This window comes from Athene cunicularia (genome assembly GCF_003259725.1).
Source record: "Athene cunicularia isolate RWA chromosome 2 unlocalized genomic scaffold, athCun1 chr2_part1, whole genome shotgun sequence".
Classification (NCBI taxonomy): Eukaryota; Metazoa; Chordata; class Aves; order Strigiformes; family Strigidae; genus Athene; species Athene cunicularia.
This window is the reverse complement of record NW_020799095.1, coordinates 130384878-130402452: the sequence shown is the minus strand read 5'-3', so window position 1 is coordinate 130402452 and position 17575 is coordinate 130384878.

Genomic DNA, 17575 nt, shown 5'->3' with positions numbered 1-17575 from the left:
GGTGGAGGCCGTTAGGGAGGCGGGCGGGGCCCTGTCAGCGGGAAATGTCGGGGCGGCAAAGGGCGCCGGCTCCGCCACCCGCGTCCGCCGTTTGCTCACGCTCCTGCCTTCACAGAGGTGTAAACACCTGGCGCGGAGGAGCCCGAGGAGGGCGGGCTTTAACCTTTACCGCCATGAATCCCCGAGAGGCGTTACTGTCGGCTGTGCCGCTGCAGCCAGCTCCAGCTCCAGGTTTCGATCCGTATTGTTACACTGATGAGTGTGACCATTTGGGGCAAATGCCGGTGCTGGCAAACGTGTCGGTTCTTTCCATGGGTTTAATAAAGGTGGACGTTTTCTTTGAAATTCTGCTTAGGTTCTGAATCTCACCATTTCAAATGTGAGAAGAAAGTTAGTCAGAAATACCTTCAATTTTTTGTGTGCAGAGTCCTCTTCCCAATATGTTAATCATAGAGAAGAGCCCTCCCCAACAGTCCTGTGTCCTTTTGCGGTTGCTCCCAGCAGCAAGCAAATGCCCTGGAAAGGCGTGAGTTTAATGGACTCCTCACCAGTTGGGTGTGGGTTATCTGGAAAAGAGCCTGGGCCCATTTTTTTGTCCTTTGACGGGTTGTAAATAACCTTTTACAAAGGCCTCTGATTTGAGGTTTTTTTAAAAAGCCTGGAATGGAGATGCCCATTGAGATATAGCCCTCTGGGAAATCTGAAGTCCTGTGTGTTTGATCTGCACAATGTAGTTACATGGTCAAAAGCAGTATATGGCCCTTGGGGTAGGTTTGTGTGAAGTGGGGCCCAAACAGTGAGCACTCGGGTAGGAGCCTACCTCCCGTAGCAGTACCGGTGTTGAAATCTGGCTGAGCTAATCAAGGCCTGAGGGCTCCAGCTTTCGGTGGGTTACCTGTCTATTCTGCCTCTGGTATATACACGCTGAGTTAATCATGAATCTACCCCTGCACCATCACCTCACTTGCTGTACCATTTTCACTCATGAGTCTCAGCTCATAAGACAGTGTTCACCTCACAAAGGGTTGAAGCAGCTTGGACTACCTTTCCTCTTATGATGGTCACTGCTCCCACAGCTCATATTCAAGCGTATGTTTGACCATTCTTCAGCAGCTGTGGCATGTTAACCTGTGACAAAGAGGTGGTGGCAGGCAGGTGAGGGACAGAAACATTCTAACAGCGTCAGTGGTGTTTAATTAAGGATGTGCTTCTGACTTCCATTTTCTCTAGTGCTAACATTCTTGAAGAGTTCCTTCACACATCCGCTACACGTTTCTGTCCCTCTGCTAGAGTTGTGGGAGTGGTGAGTTTCACTGGTAAAACTTTTTGGGTCAGCAGTGCAAGCCAGCTCCATGAAATAATCTATGCTAATGGCAGCAACCTCATTTTATAGCACAGCCTCCCTATAGAGTTGCATTGACACAACGATGGATGTGCCAACAGATAAGTGTAATGTTGAAGCACACCCTAAGCATGCATCAAAAGCCCTCATTTCAACAGAAAAACATTCCTCTGTTTCTTTGTCCATTATGTGATTACTTTTGAATGACACATCAAATCAACGCTGGAATGTTTTCTGAAAGTTTGAAATTGAAGAACAACGCCCTATTTTGGTGAAAATCAGTAAACTAGGAGAAGAGTAGGGGAGACACGTAGTGCTCCTGGCAGCTGCTTGGCAGACCTAGCAGCTCAGAACAACTCTGTAATTTTCCTGGCAGTTATTAGCATTTCATTATAACTACCTCCATTTCAGTTTCAGTTTAAGTATGTTAACGCCCTGAATAATTTATTTCCTACAGAAGAAAAAAACAAAAATACAAAAAATGGGAGGAAAGGGTCATGTGGGAATCAGCCTTTGACAGAAAGGAAATGGGTGGCATGAAATGAAAGTAGCTGAAGAGGGTTACAAGAGGTCCGTGACATACAAAGAGATGAGAGCCGAGTACATGGGAAATTTGCAGGGAACAGGCAGGTGGCGTGTAGTAATGAACTTGGGCATACTAAAGCAACAAGGGCATGTTGCTGGAAATGTCAGCTGCCTGAGTTAGTCCAATTTATTCGGTATTTCAGCAATTCAGTGAAACATGCAGGATAGGTATAACTAAAAAGTACAGATCTAGTGCTATGCACATCTTCTTCGTTCATATAACTTGAGCAGTTCTGAATCCCTTAAAATCTAACAAAAGTCGATACAGTTTAACTTGGAGGCTGGGAAAGTGTACACAAGATTGTCTAACATTTGACCAGAAGTGAAAAGAGGACGGGATTTCTAGGAAGTCCTTGGGAAATATAGATATCTACCTTCAGAGGACTGTATCTTGATAAAAGAGACTGTCAGTGTGTTTTTAGCTTCAGTGTTGCTGGTATGGGTGATTTGGCATTTCCTGCAACAGAAGCAGGATTAATGAAGTGCAAAATGGAGGGGAAAAATAGAGTTTATAACAAATGAGGAATGTCAAAAAAAAGGTAGAGGATGTTTAAGTGACTATCCCACTACCTGAAGCTGCAGTCAAGGGCAAAAACAAGGAAATTAGACATTTATATATATTTTTAAGCATTTGGCCCAGGCTATTTGCAGAACCTGAGAGAATCTGAGGTTACTGACAAGGAGGGTTGAGAGACAACCTGTGAGGAACTCCTTTTTTTCACTGGAATAAGGTTTTCAATCCTCTAACCTTCTTCTTCACTATGTCTCTTAGCTAACATTGGATGCTTTAACCGGGTTAACTTCCTGGGCAAACTGCTGTCCATGTCTGTCCTGCTCCGATTCTGCCTGTCCTGCTCCGATGCCTCCAAGTACAGCAAGTGGATGTAGACAGCTGATCCCAGGAGCCTTCAGTCTATTCATGTGGGAGGAGACTTCACTATTTTATGATTATTTATAGTCCCATAGACAGCATGAGACTGACAGCATGAAAGAGTTGATAATCCTAAATAATCAATACTAACAGAAATACTTGAGAAACACCTGTGAAGGAAATAAAAATGACTTGAGCTTCTTCTTTCTCTCCTGTTATAGATGGTAAAACTTGGACTAGTTAATTTGTAACATTTCTTGTTGGTTCCTTTTTCTTTTTTTACTACAAGTTATTATCTATAGTAAATTATATTTTGTACTGTTTATATATATGTATATACATTTGTATACATTATATTATATAAACATACAAACATATTATAAAAGACATTATAAAAAATTACCATCTTTTATTGGGAATTAGCTGAGCTCATGGCTGGCTCAAATTATGTATCTTCTAATATTTTTCAGATATTTAAAAACTACATCAACAAAAGCAAGAAATATAAATCAGTATTTCACTATTAGATTTAAATGTTAGTGATGCCATGTTATCTAATTATTAAATCATATATAGCCATCAAAAACTGAGAAACAAAAATTGCCGTGCTGCTTTTATTACTATGGGGTTATTTTCAAGTCTCCCAAAATGCACACAGATTTGAATTTTTTTAAAAAAATAAAACCAAATTTAACAAAAATATTGCACATAGTCTTTCATTGTAATCTGATTGTTAGGTATATTCTAGATTTAAATGTGCAAATGATTGTTGGTTGTAAATTTTGTTTGTTCTTCTCTTCCCTAAATTTTGCCCAATGATCATACTGAAAAAACTATCAGCAGAGACTTGAAGTAGTAATTTTCTTCAAGTGTTAAGGAAAATAGACTGAATTGTGGCACCTTTAAAGTGGAAAATCAGTTTTTAAAAAATTAAAATAAATTTAGAATTTGTAACTGTGATTATGAGCAAGAGTCTGCTGAAACAGTTAAGTTCACACTAAGTAAAACTGAAAATTATTAATTTAGTGAACGAAGGTCATGCAGTTCTGGAAGCAAGTAACTTTCTGTATATAATCCCAGCTCATTGTTGCCTCATCTGTTTTTTTAAGAGATCACTTTTCCCAACAGTTTCTAAATCTCTGGTAAATTTAAATCCCTGTAGCAGTTTGGGGACAGAATGCTCGGGGCACTGGGGAGTAAGGCACATTTATGTAAATTCGGGTGCTAACCTGGCACAGGGGCTTTACCAGCTTCCCCCAGTGTTTCCTCTGTCAGTGAGTGTTCACTCTGAGCTAAGGGGGCAAACCTCTGATGACTCCCCTCTTCAGAAGGGTGTGCAATGGACTAACAGCCAATTTAACCAGAGTGAGCAGGGTTGGGTTGGAAAGGGTCTGGTCCAGACAGTGATGCTGCACTCAAATGTAAGGCTTTAAATACAGTGACTGGTGTTTTAAAATGTAGACTGCATGCATACATTCTTTTTACGCATGTTCAGATTGCTTTGGGGATTATTAGACCTCTGATACAGAGTCTATATTGCATCTCCAGAATACCCGTGGTACTGAATTTTTATCAACACACCAGAATTAATGAAAGACAAGATAGGAAACCTGAATGGAATAGAGTGGGAATGTACAAGCAATGCAGTTCTGGCTTTCTAGGAGTACAATTTCCAGGTAAATCATGAGAGGCATGCATGGCCATCTAAAGCTGGAAAGTTAAAATTGTTTTCCAAGTTTTTGTTGAATTGGTAACAAAGGAGTACAATTACCTGTCTTGCGGTAGTGAAATTTCAGGGTATATAAAGATATTTGACCTGTTCTGATATGCTTCAAGGGTTTATGTATCCTTTGGGTATAAAGAGATATCTTTGACTTCTACATCTAATTATGGAATACATCAAAAAAAGTCAGACAAGAAAATATTATTTTTAGTTCCAGTATATGAAATGTATGCTTGACAATTTTAAAATGTATATGTAAAGAAGCATGTAATTTATTACTGCCTCCAGGCATGAGGAGATTTATGTGCTAAAAGTTTCACACAGGTTTTCGCTTGACTGTTGCTGTACTGTTCACGCAAAACATATGTATTTCTAATGACAACTTCTAGCATACATTCTTTTAAAATAATCCTGCTTTTCAAGAGTTAAATGATCACTTTTCTGTGATATTTATATATTTATATTTACAGAAAAATACAAATATATAATTTTATATGTATTTGTACTTATAATTTTCAATAGATATGAAATACATAAATATGCTAAAAATACATTTCAAATAAATATTTATATATATCACTGCTGTTACAGTTTTTCCTGATTTTAAAAATATTATATGTTATTAAAGAACAAAAGTAACTGACAGCTTCTTCCTGTGTCATTGCTTGGTTCTTTAGAGGATGAAGATAGAAATGGTGAAGTTCAGGAATGTTTTTGCTTGAATTATTCTAACATCCAGTTCCCTTCATTATTTATTGGCAAAATTAGTTTCTCAGTGAACCTATAACACTCCATGATGCCCTTTCTTTGTCTTGTCCTGCAGCTGGAGCCAGAAGCATTTCTGTAGGAGCTGAAGTCTGTTCTGAAGTTTCTTCTTAATGTAAATTAAAACATCCTTAGATTTGATTTGCATATTGTAGAGCTGATATTAATGAATATCAGACATGTTGAATAGCTACAAGAACTGCAAAGCCAAGAAAACGTGTGTCAGCTCCAAAAAGCCACCCTTGGAACCTGACTGGCAGCCCCAGCTGTGTGAATAAAATCTTTATTATTTCAGCACTCATCTCCAGGGTTTCTTGGACTTTATAGATAAGTAAACATGTGTCTTAACACTGAAATCAGTCTGTATAAATTGAAGTTAGACTGTGAAGGAGACAAAGTACTAAAGAGAGCACATGTAAAGCATTTAATTGAGATACCTGAATCTTTTGTGTAAGGGAGGCTTTTGTCATTTGCAGCACTTTTAGTAATTCTTTAGCTCTCTGTTCTAGCATATAATTTACACACTTTAGGTAAGCTTATTTTTTTTTCTCCAGAAATTTACAGACATTATTAAATCATTTTTTGATGTGTTTTGTCATGAAATTAAGTAGCTGTTTCACACCTCTCCAAAAATCAATGGCTAGAAAAGCTCTGCAAGGATCCCACTTCTGATGGAATGACTGCTCAGGATTCCCTCTGCCTCTGAAAAACAAGACGTGGAGTCTGGGGAAAATGTCTGCACACAGCAAGAGGTTTGGAGGAAGTGGCAGCCTGAAAGGATGGGCAACAAGTGACCATCCTCTGACACCAGAAAGGAGACTGCACCAACACGCAAAGCTGGAAGCCTAATGATTCAATTGAATTTTAAACTGAGGAGAAGACAGAGCAAGTAAATACAACACAGAGGATGTAGAAGAGACCTGGAAAGGGTGATTAGGAGATTGTTACACCATCTATTCATCATGTTGCAGTTTTGAAACATTTCTGTTTTGCTTAGAAGTTTTGAGACATTGGGTAAGACACTTGCTTTTAAGCAAGTGTTTCTTACTATCTAGGCAGCGTTTTTTTTCTATCATTCGTGTAATTTTCCATCCACATTTTAGATTTAATATTGCTAACAACATTAATCTAGGTTTGAAAAGGAAGATGGAGAAAGTGGAAACTTCTTTCAATCTTAAGTTCACCGAGGGCAATATTGCATATCTTGTGTTTTATTCCAAGGGCTTACTTTTTTTTTTTTTTTCCAGTCCATATTTCTGTGTAACATGCTTACTAGCAATTGGTATTGATTTCCTGTGTACCATATCCAACACGTATTAATGTCATGCACTAGAACTTCTTGTTACGCTTTTTATACCATCTGGCCACAATACAGTGAGCAGTTTTTATGTACAGATCAATATCATTTATTAGTCCAAAGATGAATAATTAGACCACCCAATTTACACTTTTTTGTGTTTTAGTTCAAATCAGTGTTCTTGATGCCATATCAATTACATGATATACACCTATAATTTTCTCCATATAAAACCTGGAAGGATGGGAAGAGTGTTGATGCATGCCAGATTATTAATGGTAACCTGAATTTGAGAGGCTGTTTTATAAAATACATGAATGTTTATAGCATCATTTAAGTGAGAGATTGTTACAGTGTTGTATGAAATATTGCAAAGCATTTTATTAGTGATGGCTCTCACTCTTTTCTGAATCTTGCTCCATATTGGAAATTCTTAAGGACTATCTGAGAAAATAAGAAAATATGACTAACCCAATATATTAGTCATTTACATTTGTGACACAGACTGCAAAAATAAAGCTTGCTGACATCCAGACACCAGGTTTCTGATAGCTGGTTCATTTTACATAGATATCTTATGCCTAAGAAGTAATACATACAAGTCTATGAGATGGAAAGAACTCTCAAAAATTAATCCTTAGGTTTTTATTTCAAAGGCTGACACCACATAATAACCTGATTTATAGTAATGGATCTCATATCCTTACATCCAGATGTTTTGACATCACCTTTATTGTGTTTTCAAACAAACAGATGAATTTCTACAAATGCAAATTAGGCTTAACAATTTAGTGTACTGAAAAGATATTCTCTTCCCAACAGGACAGAGCTGATTTTAGCTCTGGTCACAAGGTACCTGGAAAAAATGAGCCATTTTAGGCTATTTTCTCTTTGTACCTCTGCCTTCTCTCATGTTTCACAGAGTTTCTTCTTCAACAAGAAACAAATCTGCAAGAAAAAGGGAGAAATAGTTGTATTTCATAGGAGACTTTATTTGCTTCTTTCAGACATACAAATTCAATACTAATAAAGGATGAATACTTGTTTTAGGGAAGCTGGACAAAATAATTATTAGGGCAACTTAAACTTTACTAATGGAAAACTTCTGAAAGTGGGGCAACTGCTATTTATTAGGAAAGATAAGTTCATGTTCTCATCATCTCATGTCTGAGGCACCATAGCATCCTTTTCTAAAGCACTTGACAATTGCGAATCTACACCATTTCTCTCCTATACAAAGTACCAACCTTTGCATCCCCCCATTAAGTTATCTGAGTTGATCACAACAGATACTAATTTTCAATGCTTTGCATTTCTTTCAAGCACATTACCCATACTCTCTCTCCTTTACTCTTGCAGCAGATCCATGCTCACTTCTGCTCTGGCAGTAATGCAAATCACCATCCTGACACCAAGTTTTTCACCCTGTGCGTGTTATTGCCTAAGCAGCCTTTCATACATAGACAAAACATGTTTTAAACACCTACAAAGACCCTCACTATAATTTGTCATCTCCTTTCTTAAAACTCACTGTCACCAGGATGTCTACCAAAATGACAACAGCTAGGAGCAAGGGAACTGATACCCTTCCTGTCTGGTGGATCACTGTCATACGATCATGTCCTTGGGCTCCCCATCCATCAGTCATATCTCCATGTTATCTATTACTTTAGGATGTAATTACATGCAATATTTTTTCCTGTGGCAAAGCTGATGTACAAAACACATGCCAACTATTACATCTGTGGAAAGCATAAAACCAAACAACACCTTTATGTTGTGTGTTTTTCAGGCAGGGGCCATCTTTTGGCTCTGGGTTTGTACGGTGTCTTGTAAAATATTACACTGATTCCTGACTGCAGCTTTTAGCTCTGCTTCAATGCAAATAATTTTGGTAGCAAAATCCTTTCAGTGACATCCAATCCATTGGATTAGAGACATGCACATCCAGTTTGCATTACTTGGATGGCCGTTAAAACCTTTTGAGTTAAAAGCAATGGGCATTGGCTCATGGAGCATTATATGATTTCTAATCTCTTCCAGCTCAAGGGCTTCCCAGCAGCAGACTATGTGAACTGGCAAAAGGACTAAAAGCCTTCCTGTTCACTGCAGTTCTCAGAATTGTACACTAGATAAAGAGAGGGATAGAGTGACCTCAGAGAAATACAGCCAAAAGAAGTATGGTGTGTAAATATGACTGGGAAAGCAGGTGAGCCCAAGTCTGAGTAGAGCAGAAGTTTATAACAAAACATCCTAGAAACTTCAGGGAGCTGGGAGCACCTCCAGTAGGTCTGTCTTTGTTCAGATGCAACAAGAAATGAAGCACTTCTTTCCAGACATCAAGACAAAAAAGAATGGACAGCAGATGTGTCATTTTTCACAGCTAAGCAAACTTCTGGTGGACTGTTTCACTCTCACTTTACAAAGACGAAAGAACAGAGCAGTACAATCCCTCTTAATGGGCTTGTAACAGACATACAGACCCTGATCATCTTGCTCTCTGTGGGCATGCTACCTTTTGTGCTCCTTCATAGATGGTTAGCACTAAAACCACTAAAACATTACCATCTCCAACTGAGTGAGAAGCCGGGGCCATATCACAGTAGTTCCTTGCTTCTGAATCAGTGGTCAATCCGTTCTAAGAAGACAAAAATACAGAATAAATATTGTTATTACTCTACATATCCTGGTAGTATTGTTTCAATCTGTTGGCTGTACAGTCTGTGAGACAGTGCACTGGTTAACATTGCAAAGACTCCTTTCAGAACCTGGAAAGTTAGAACATATATTATTTTAATGAAAGCATAGATTGTGGAGGCTACAACAAAATCCACAGGAAGATCCTAAATCCTCCAACACTTTGGATTTTTCAGCAGCCTGGATTTGGATTGACCCTAATAATGTGTATACTTAGCGCTTAGAATCACATGTATAAGGTCCATAGAAAATACAATTTACCAGCTGTGCAAGTATTTTTCTAATGACTCAGTCTCTCTGCCGTTTTGTTATTGTATAAAAATGTGATGCTTTTAAACTGAGCAGCATAAATTACATTGTTGCTTCTCTGCTGTAATACAGCGTAACCTTTCCCCGTGGTTATACATTTTTAAAGGATGGTATGGAGAGTTCTGTGTATCCAGGGCACCTCCTGGAGTTGGGTTGTTCTCTATGGTTAGAATGGCTTTCAAGCACTTTTGCTATCCTCAGCTTCCTAATCATCGAAGACATAAAATCTTCCCATTAGGTATTTGTGTTATGGGAGGCATGAGATATGTCTGCTTTTGGTCGTCTTTCTCTGGTTGAAGGGATACCTTCAGTTCTTAAGTACATCATTGCTATGGCAAAAAAGTGTTGCTGTCACAAAACATACTTTTTGCGGACTGATGCCGTAAAATAAATTACCTTACATGGTAATTTATGTAAGTGTCTTATGAGACAAAACCTGGTCAAAAAATAAAACAAAACAAAACAAAACCAAAACAAATGGCATCTGAGGCAGTTTCTCTACAGGGAAGAACGTGGATGAATGAAAAATTTGTTTCCAAGCATGGAAGACAGCAATTTCATTTTCTCATCAAGAGCCTCACTGAGATAAATAGGATCAGGACATGATGGAGCTCTGAATGTACTAATTCTGGACAAAAACGAGTCAAAAGTATTGCATTACAAAATCATCAAGCATTACTTTTTTTAACTTTTGGCACAAAGATTGCACCATGCCATCAATCATTAAAAGGTATGTGCAAAATATAGCAAATGTCTCAATCAAAAGCGAAGTAAAGATTCCTCTGCATGACATGTTCTTGACAGAGACAAAATTAAGATGACAATATAATAAATCAAAATGGGAAAATGTACAGCTTTGCTTTCTGTGTAGGTCACATATGACCCATGAGTGCACTGCTAGTTATGAAACAACCTCCCCTTCAGTGGAACCTCCACACGAGTGAATCAGTTTGCAGAAGGGCTATGGGACTGTATTTTGTGCTCACCTAAGTTATAGCTGAAGCATCATCAGGAGGTTTCACTGTGGCTTCACAGGTATCCGGTACATAGAACACAATCCTGAGGACTAATGACTGCCAAGCTGACACTATGTGTATTTCAAGAGGCAATTTAATGTCAACTTTTTTATATCATCTACCACATATTATGCTATAACAGCCTATCTTCCAGTGTAATTTTTTTCCTAAAATTCAGGTCCCTGTTGTGTACATCTGTGCCTCTGTCAGGATATTAGAAGAAGCAACCGATTATTTTTCCTTACAAAACAATTGCAACAGTTTCAAATGACACATAAAAAAAAAGTGAATATAGTTTCTTATATTAGCGAAATAAACATGTAGGATTTCTTTTTCAAGAAAGCATTACAAAAACATTAATAAGTAATGCAAAAATCAAGTGTATAAACATTATTTTGAAACTAGAAATAAAGTTGATTTATCCTCTGTTTGTTTGCTGGCAAAAGATTTTCCATTATTCTACAGAATTATATTTGTAAAATGTTATTTGCTTAGACATAGTGATGCAAAAGCATTTATATTCTTTTAATTGCTTGTACTTCTATTTAATTTAAGTACCATGTACATGCTTGGAAACCTAGCTTTCAATAGCAGCAAAATATGTACATAATTAGTAATGGGGCCTTCAATCATTCTCCCTCTCATGTTCCACTGTTTTCCCGTATTCCAGCACAGTTATGTGCCCTTTAAGCTATTTTTATCAAGTGTGACAACTTTGAACTTGTTCCAAGACCATATTGCCTTAGATGTGACCTTCTGGTGTGGAAGTTAAATGTTCTCTGAAAATCTTGCATATAACATGTACTTCTCTATATTTACTCTTAATGTAATATCTTCAAAGAATACCAAAAACTCAGTGAAACATGAACTTTTTCTATAACAGCCTTAGAGCCTGATCCTTTATACATGACTTCAGTAGGATTTACACATGTGTAAGGGCTGTGGACCATGTGTGCAAATATGGACACATATTGTATCATATTAAGGTTCAATAATAGGGCTGGCCAGGAAACAAGGATTCTGTTTCGTGAAAAATTCTGAGGTTTTGGCATTTGGTTTCATTCTGATGCAGGGTGAAGTCAAGACTTTTCAGCGTGTTTTGAAAGTAAGACAGTCCAGGAAGGAGACAGACAGACACACACACAACTGGGACCAAGCATTACCTGTTGTGGTGAATCCCCTTTTCAGACACTGCTTCAAATCTGACAGCAGTAATTTAAACTTGAATGTGCCCTAGGCAAGATGAATTTCCTTGCTACCACATTATTTGGTGTCCATAGGAAAGTGAAGCCCTTCCTCCTCATTTTGACTGAAATTCCATCCTGATGTAGAGGTGAGCAACTCTGGTCCCCTCTCAGCAGGACAGGCAGCACTGTTCGCTAAGCTTTTTGCATGTGGAGCATCATCTAGCCATGAGATCTATTCTATGCCAGAAGACCCATGTGATGTATTTTATCACAAGGCAGGTGACAGGCCATGGTGCTGTACTCTGCTACCTCACAGGACTCTCTAAGCCTATGCCCAGTGGTATTCCCCAAGCAGCCACAGTCTACTCAGCAGGCACTGATGAAGCAGAATATGGGGACCAATGATGTAAGCAAAAGGGCTGGGTGTGATGGTTTTATATCTCAGTTTTTTATAACGTGCCACAAGAATTCCCATCACTGGAGCTGTTTCTCTGTTATAGCTGCAAAATGTTTGTCCAAGATGTAAGTCTCTAAAGTGTTAGCTTTTCTCTGGGTTTACAAGAAATTGAGTATCCAAAGGAGCAAGTTTTCTGTTTGATGAATGGTGTTTGCTTAGAAAAGAAATGCTTAATGAGTATGAACCCCATCAGCTTTGCTTTATTTCCTCTCAAATGAAAGTTAGCGCTATTTGATTTGTTCCTTCAAAACAATAGAGTGTTGATAAAAAGACTTTGAGATACCTATGCATTTGAGATGTAGCTGTATCACTGCAACAGCAATATTGGCAATTTTTTTAAGTGTGCCTTAAGCATTTTGTGTCCTAAAAATAGTGCCATAACGTTTTGCTAACTTTTTCTGCAGTAATGTTGTAGGCAAAGATAGTAAATCAATTCTCACTCAAATTACATTTCCATTTGGATTATACTACAAAAATTAGCTTTTCTAGGTTAGATATAAGCTCTAGCAAACATTAGCTGATAATTTAATTTAACTGAATATATATATGAATATTGATTTAATGCAATAAAACCCAAAGTAGTCTCAAGAAGCTTGAGTGAAATTCTTATGGACAAATGGAATATAGCTTTCCCCATGGGTTGAAAAAGACTTGGAAATATTAGTAGATGCCTATTTTGTTCAGCTGCTTTACTGTCTGCAAGCACTGAACTATGATAATGAGTGGAAACAGTTAAAGCCAGTAAAGAAAGCTTTCTAGATGAGGAAATAGCAGTTGACTGATACTGCCTATTTTAAATTTGAACAGCTAGAAAATTGATGAACAGAAAAAAAATTTAAATTTTCTCTGAGCTTATTTCCAAGGCAATTGTCTATATTTAGTCTCTATGTTTCAAAAAACAGACTATATTTAAAGTAAAAAATGTTTGCTTTCTTCATCATTTGTTGCTAGCATGACCCAAGACAAGTTTCTGGTACATTTTGCCTAAGGGCCAAAGTAATAATTCCAGTCTGAATGTAAAATACTATCCAGCAATCTGTCCTAGATCTTGACAAAAGAATTGGCCAAGTAGAGTTTTCTTCTGTTCTTTTTTATTAAAACAGTATTTCAAAGGGTAATTTTCCAGAAAAAAAAGGAGGCAGGGAATTGGATCTGCCCTTTTCAAAGATCAGATGATGGTTAAGTTTTAACATTTATGTGGTAGCACCAAAGAGGCATGACCTAGTCAAGCGGAGGCAGCTTAACACATGATATGAAGTGTAAACGCTGAAGATCTGCTTCACCATGCCTGGTAAGTATTATAAGTATGGATTATTCCCACTTTGTAGATGTGGAAGCAAATCAGGAAGATCTAACTAGATTTTGACCAGGATTTGGTGTTAAAAACAATTAGAATTCAGGAGTCAATTGCTATCAAGTTTAGTTCATTAACTCAAACTGCTAGGCGTGCTACCAGATATCTGGAGCTCTTGTGGCTGGTGGTCACACCAGAGGCCACCCAGCCCTAACAACCATAGCTCTGAATGCAGCATTTCTAGGGTCTCTGAACTGACCCACTCTTAACCACCTGTGGGTACCTGCACACACGATTACACTGTAACAGGCCGCAGTCAAAGCGAAGAATGAATTCTTCTCACAAAATTTTTCAGATTGAGCTGTTTCACCAAGGACATATTTTAGTATTCTGTTCATTGTATATCACAGATAAAGTGAACCAGCAAGACTACCTGCAATGATGTCCAGCTCATCACATATCAGATCTCCCCCAAATTAAGCCTTGGTTGCGCTGTGTTCCAGAGGTCAGCTAGGAACAGCTGTGTGAGGGAGCATCAGCGACCTGTCCTTGCTGGGAAGGAAACAGCAGCACTAATGCACACTCAAATCTTTAAAAGAATAGAAATACCATTTTAACAAACAAATCCATGAATTGACTTAGTGGACTGTAAAACCTCTTGTCTGAAATCAGAAGGCATCAATCTTCATGTGCCATTGGTCCACCAAGGGTGGTATTCTGAGCAGCAAGGATCTCGCGGCCTTATAAAGTAAGCAGAATGTTTTACAACTCTTTCTTTTAAAAAGCTAGAGGAACCCGATTTGGCTATTTTGATCTTGGTGTGTAGAGGCAAATGCCAACCAGAAGAGGGAGCGCATGTCAACTGGAAGTCTATTCCCAGAGCTCTGCTGACTCAACTCATTATTCCGCTGACGAATACAGCCATTTTGGCAAAATAAAGAAAGAAGATAAATCCGGGTTTGCCTTCTGGTAAAGGTCAAAGCTGATCAGAAAGGAACTGCTACTTACATACTGCACTGAACTGCCCTAGCAGGAGTACTTCCACATTCAAGAGTGGCCGGATTTGAGGCAGAAATGTGTGTCGCTCTGTGCTTGCATGTACATCCCTCAGCTCACGAGAGCAGCAGCAGGCTCCTTGCTGTGCCTCTCCTACCTACAGCTCACATAGGGATTGCTTATGTATGTAGTACAAGTCATTTCTCCCGGTGAAGAGGCTATGACCATTAATTGCTTTTCTCTTATACTCTCTTCCCCCTTTTGCCCTCTTTTTGTGACCCTTTCTACAATAGGCTTCGCTTTCCCTTACTGCTGCTGCTGCTCCATTCTCCAGCTGTCCTTCTGCCCTCACCTCCTTATGCACCGGCATACAAAGATGGGAACTGTAGAGGTCTAGCTGCCTGTGACACCCCTGCTGCTCTTGGGGGGCTCACCCTGCTCACAGAGCAAGTACCAGTGGCTCCAGCCGTAGCTGGCTGCACCTGGGTCCGCTGGCGGGAGCGCTCAGCTCGGGGAAGAGGTGAGGTTTCCTTGCCACAGGACTCCTGCCATCTTTTCCTGCTCCCTCTGACGCGGGACCACAGCTCCAGATGGTTACCTTGGCACCAAGGCTGCACAGCTATGATGCCTCAGAGGGGTTGCATGTGGGTAATTGGGAAGCACTGCTTGCTCCAAGAGGGGCTTGCCATTCTCCTTTCAGTTTAGCATTCATTTGGGGAAGTTTCCTCCCTTTTTAGTTTTTTCACCCTGCCCTCATTTTAAGCAGTTCTTTTTTTTTTTTTTTTTTTTTCCCCTATTGGCTTGTTATGCTCTTTCTCTTTCCCCACTGACCCTTATTTTTTGTTCTTCTCTGTCACATTCTTTACCCTCCACTCCCTGTTTTCTATTGTTCTTCTTATTCTTGTTTCCTCTAGCTGCCCACCCCCCAATTTTCTTCTTTTGCTTTCCTCTACTTTTTTCTTGTTCCTGCCTCTTTGCCCCAAATCACATCTCCAAAATGATATCTCACATCTTCATCCTACCAGAAAATAGTCCTGCTTACAAATGCACATCTGTTTTTTTTCTCCTGTGGTCATGCCGCTTGATACATCTTTCCTTCCTTGAAGGGAATAGGCTCTGATCAAGGTTGAAAACATTTTTAAAAAATTATTAGAATGAAACAAGGGTTTGGGGAATATTAATTCAACAAATTATTGTCTCATTAATGTTTAATATATTTGCTTATCCTCAAATAGTCACTGAATTATGTTATAGTATATTTCAGTCTTCGCAGCAATCAGTTAACATGTAAACAATAAATTTAAAATCATTAAAATTAAATTGCAAAGCTTCTTTTAATTTGCAGTTTTCATGAATATGTGTAAGTTACCTGTCTGCACATAGAAACTAAGAAGCTAAGTATTCATAATTTGCTTTTTTAAAGTCTGTCCCATAATGTGACTTTTTGCAAATAATTATTTCAAGTATTTTTAAAAATGCAAATGAGTGTTTTGGTTCATTACTGAACCAAAAGCAGAAAACTTTTTTTTTCTTTCTATATTATTAAGACCAATAAAAGATATGTAAGTGACAATTTTATTTACATACTAGAATGGGACAAGAGACCATTAGGCTTTACATAGTATAGAGTAACTAATATTACTCTTTTCCATCTTTTTTTTTTTTTTTCTGAGCCACTTAGCCCTTGATCTTTTTAAACAACGCTAGGTCAAGTCAGCTATCTAAGGAATAGTTTGCTAGAGAAAACAAAAAAGCAATGGTGTCTGACAGTCTTTAAATGCACTTTGTACCTTGTTGTTTTAGTGTCAGCTATTGACAGATCTAGTTGGGGAAATTTCTGGTCCTATCAGCAACAACAATTCGATCTTCTATAGCACTTTTCACATCAGAGCACATTACAAATAGCATTATCATCCCTCTGTTGATAGCACAGGAGGCTGGGGTAGGAATAACTGTCAGGCTACAGGTAAAGGAAAGATCTGGCTGGAAGAAATAAAATTCCAGCAGAAAACAAATACAAAATTATGTCTTTCAGTGGCATTCCCCCCACCCAAAAAAAAAAAGTTACATGAAGAAATTTTCAAACCTTGCTGAAAATTCCCATCCTTTGATCTGACTTCAGATATAGTTGCAAAAATAATGAAATTAAGGTAACTTTTACTGACACCATTTTGGATTAGTCAGGTCTTTTCTTTCATTTCTTTCTTTTTTTCTTTTTTTCCTTTTTTTTTTTTTTCTAAAGTACAAGTTAGGTCTCTGAGGAAACATTCCCTCTCTACCACACAAGTGGTAAATAAAATCTACAAATAAATTCTACTATTTCCCCAAATGTATAGGGTACAAAAAAATGTATTCATTAGTGTGAGATATAAAAATGTAGACTCACACTTCTGAAATCTACGGCTGTTCCTTTCACACTTGTGCCAAAGGCAAACAAACATAATTCTCCCTGGCAGCTGGACGACATTCCAAGCAGCCACCACATTAATTCACTCACCTCCATCAGCCTCTGCCTGCAACCTGCACAGCTTGCTGCCAGGAAGCCTGGCAATAAATTCCAACTCTAAATACCAAACAAGGTAGAAAATACCATACAATGCATTATTCCAAAGGACAAAATTGTCTCACTTGATAGGGACACTGAGGAAGGGGCTTTTCTACCACCTTTTGGAGTTTCCCTTATTGTGCTTCTGGAAGTCTGCTGTGTCACAGAAAATGTAGGTTTCCACTGGCACTTGAAGTCTGAATTTTTTATTTAAAAGTTGAGTCATTTTGTTAGTGTTTGACCAAAACTAAGATTATATACATTGATGATTTGCAAAGCAATGATAACACCTGATGTGATTATAAGGGATCAAGCCTGGAATCTCTGTGTATTCAACTGCTGCTGGAGAATGGTATGGACACCACACTGCAGCTCTGCAACATCTGTTAGTGCAGGGCTTCTTATTTTCTCTCCAGCAAAATGTATATGAAAATGGAGGCAAGTACCAAATAATAACACCATCTATGGTTACAAGTTACATTTATTTACTT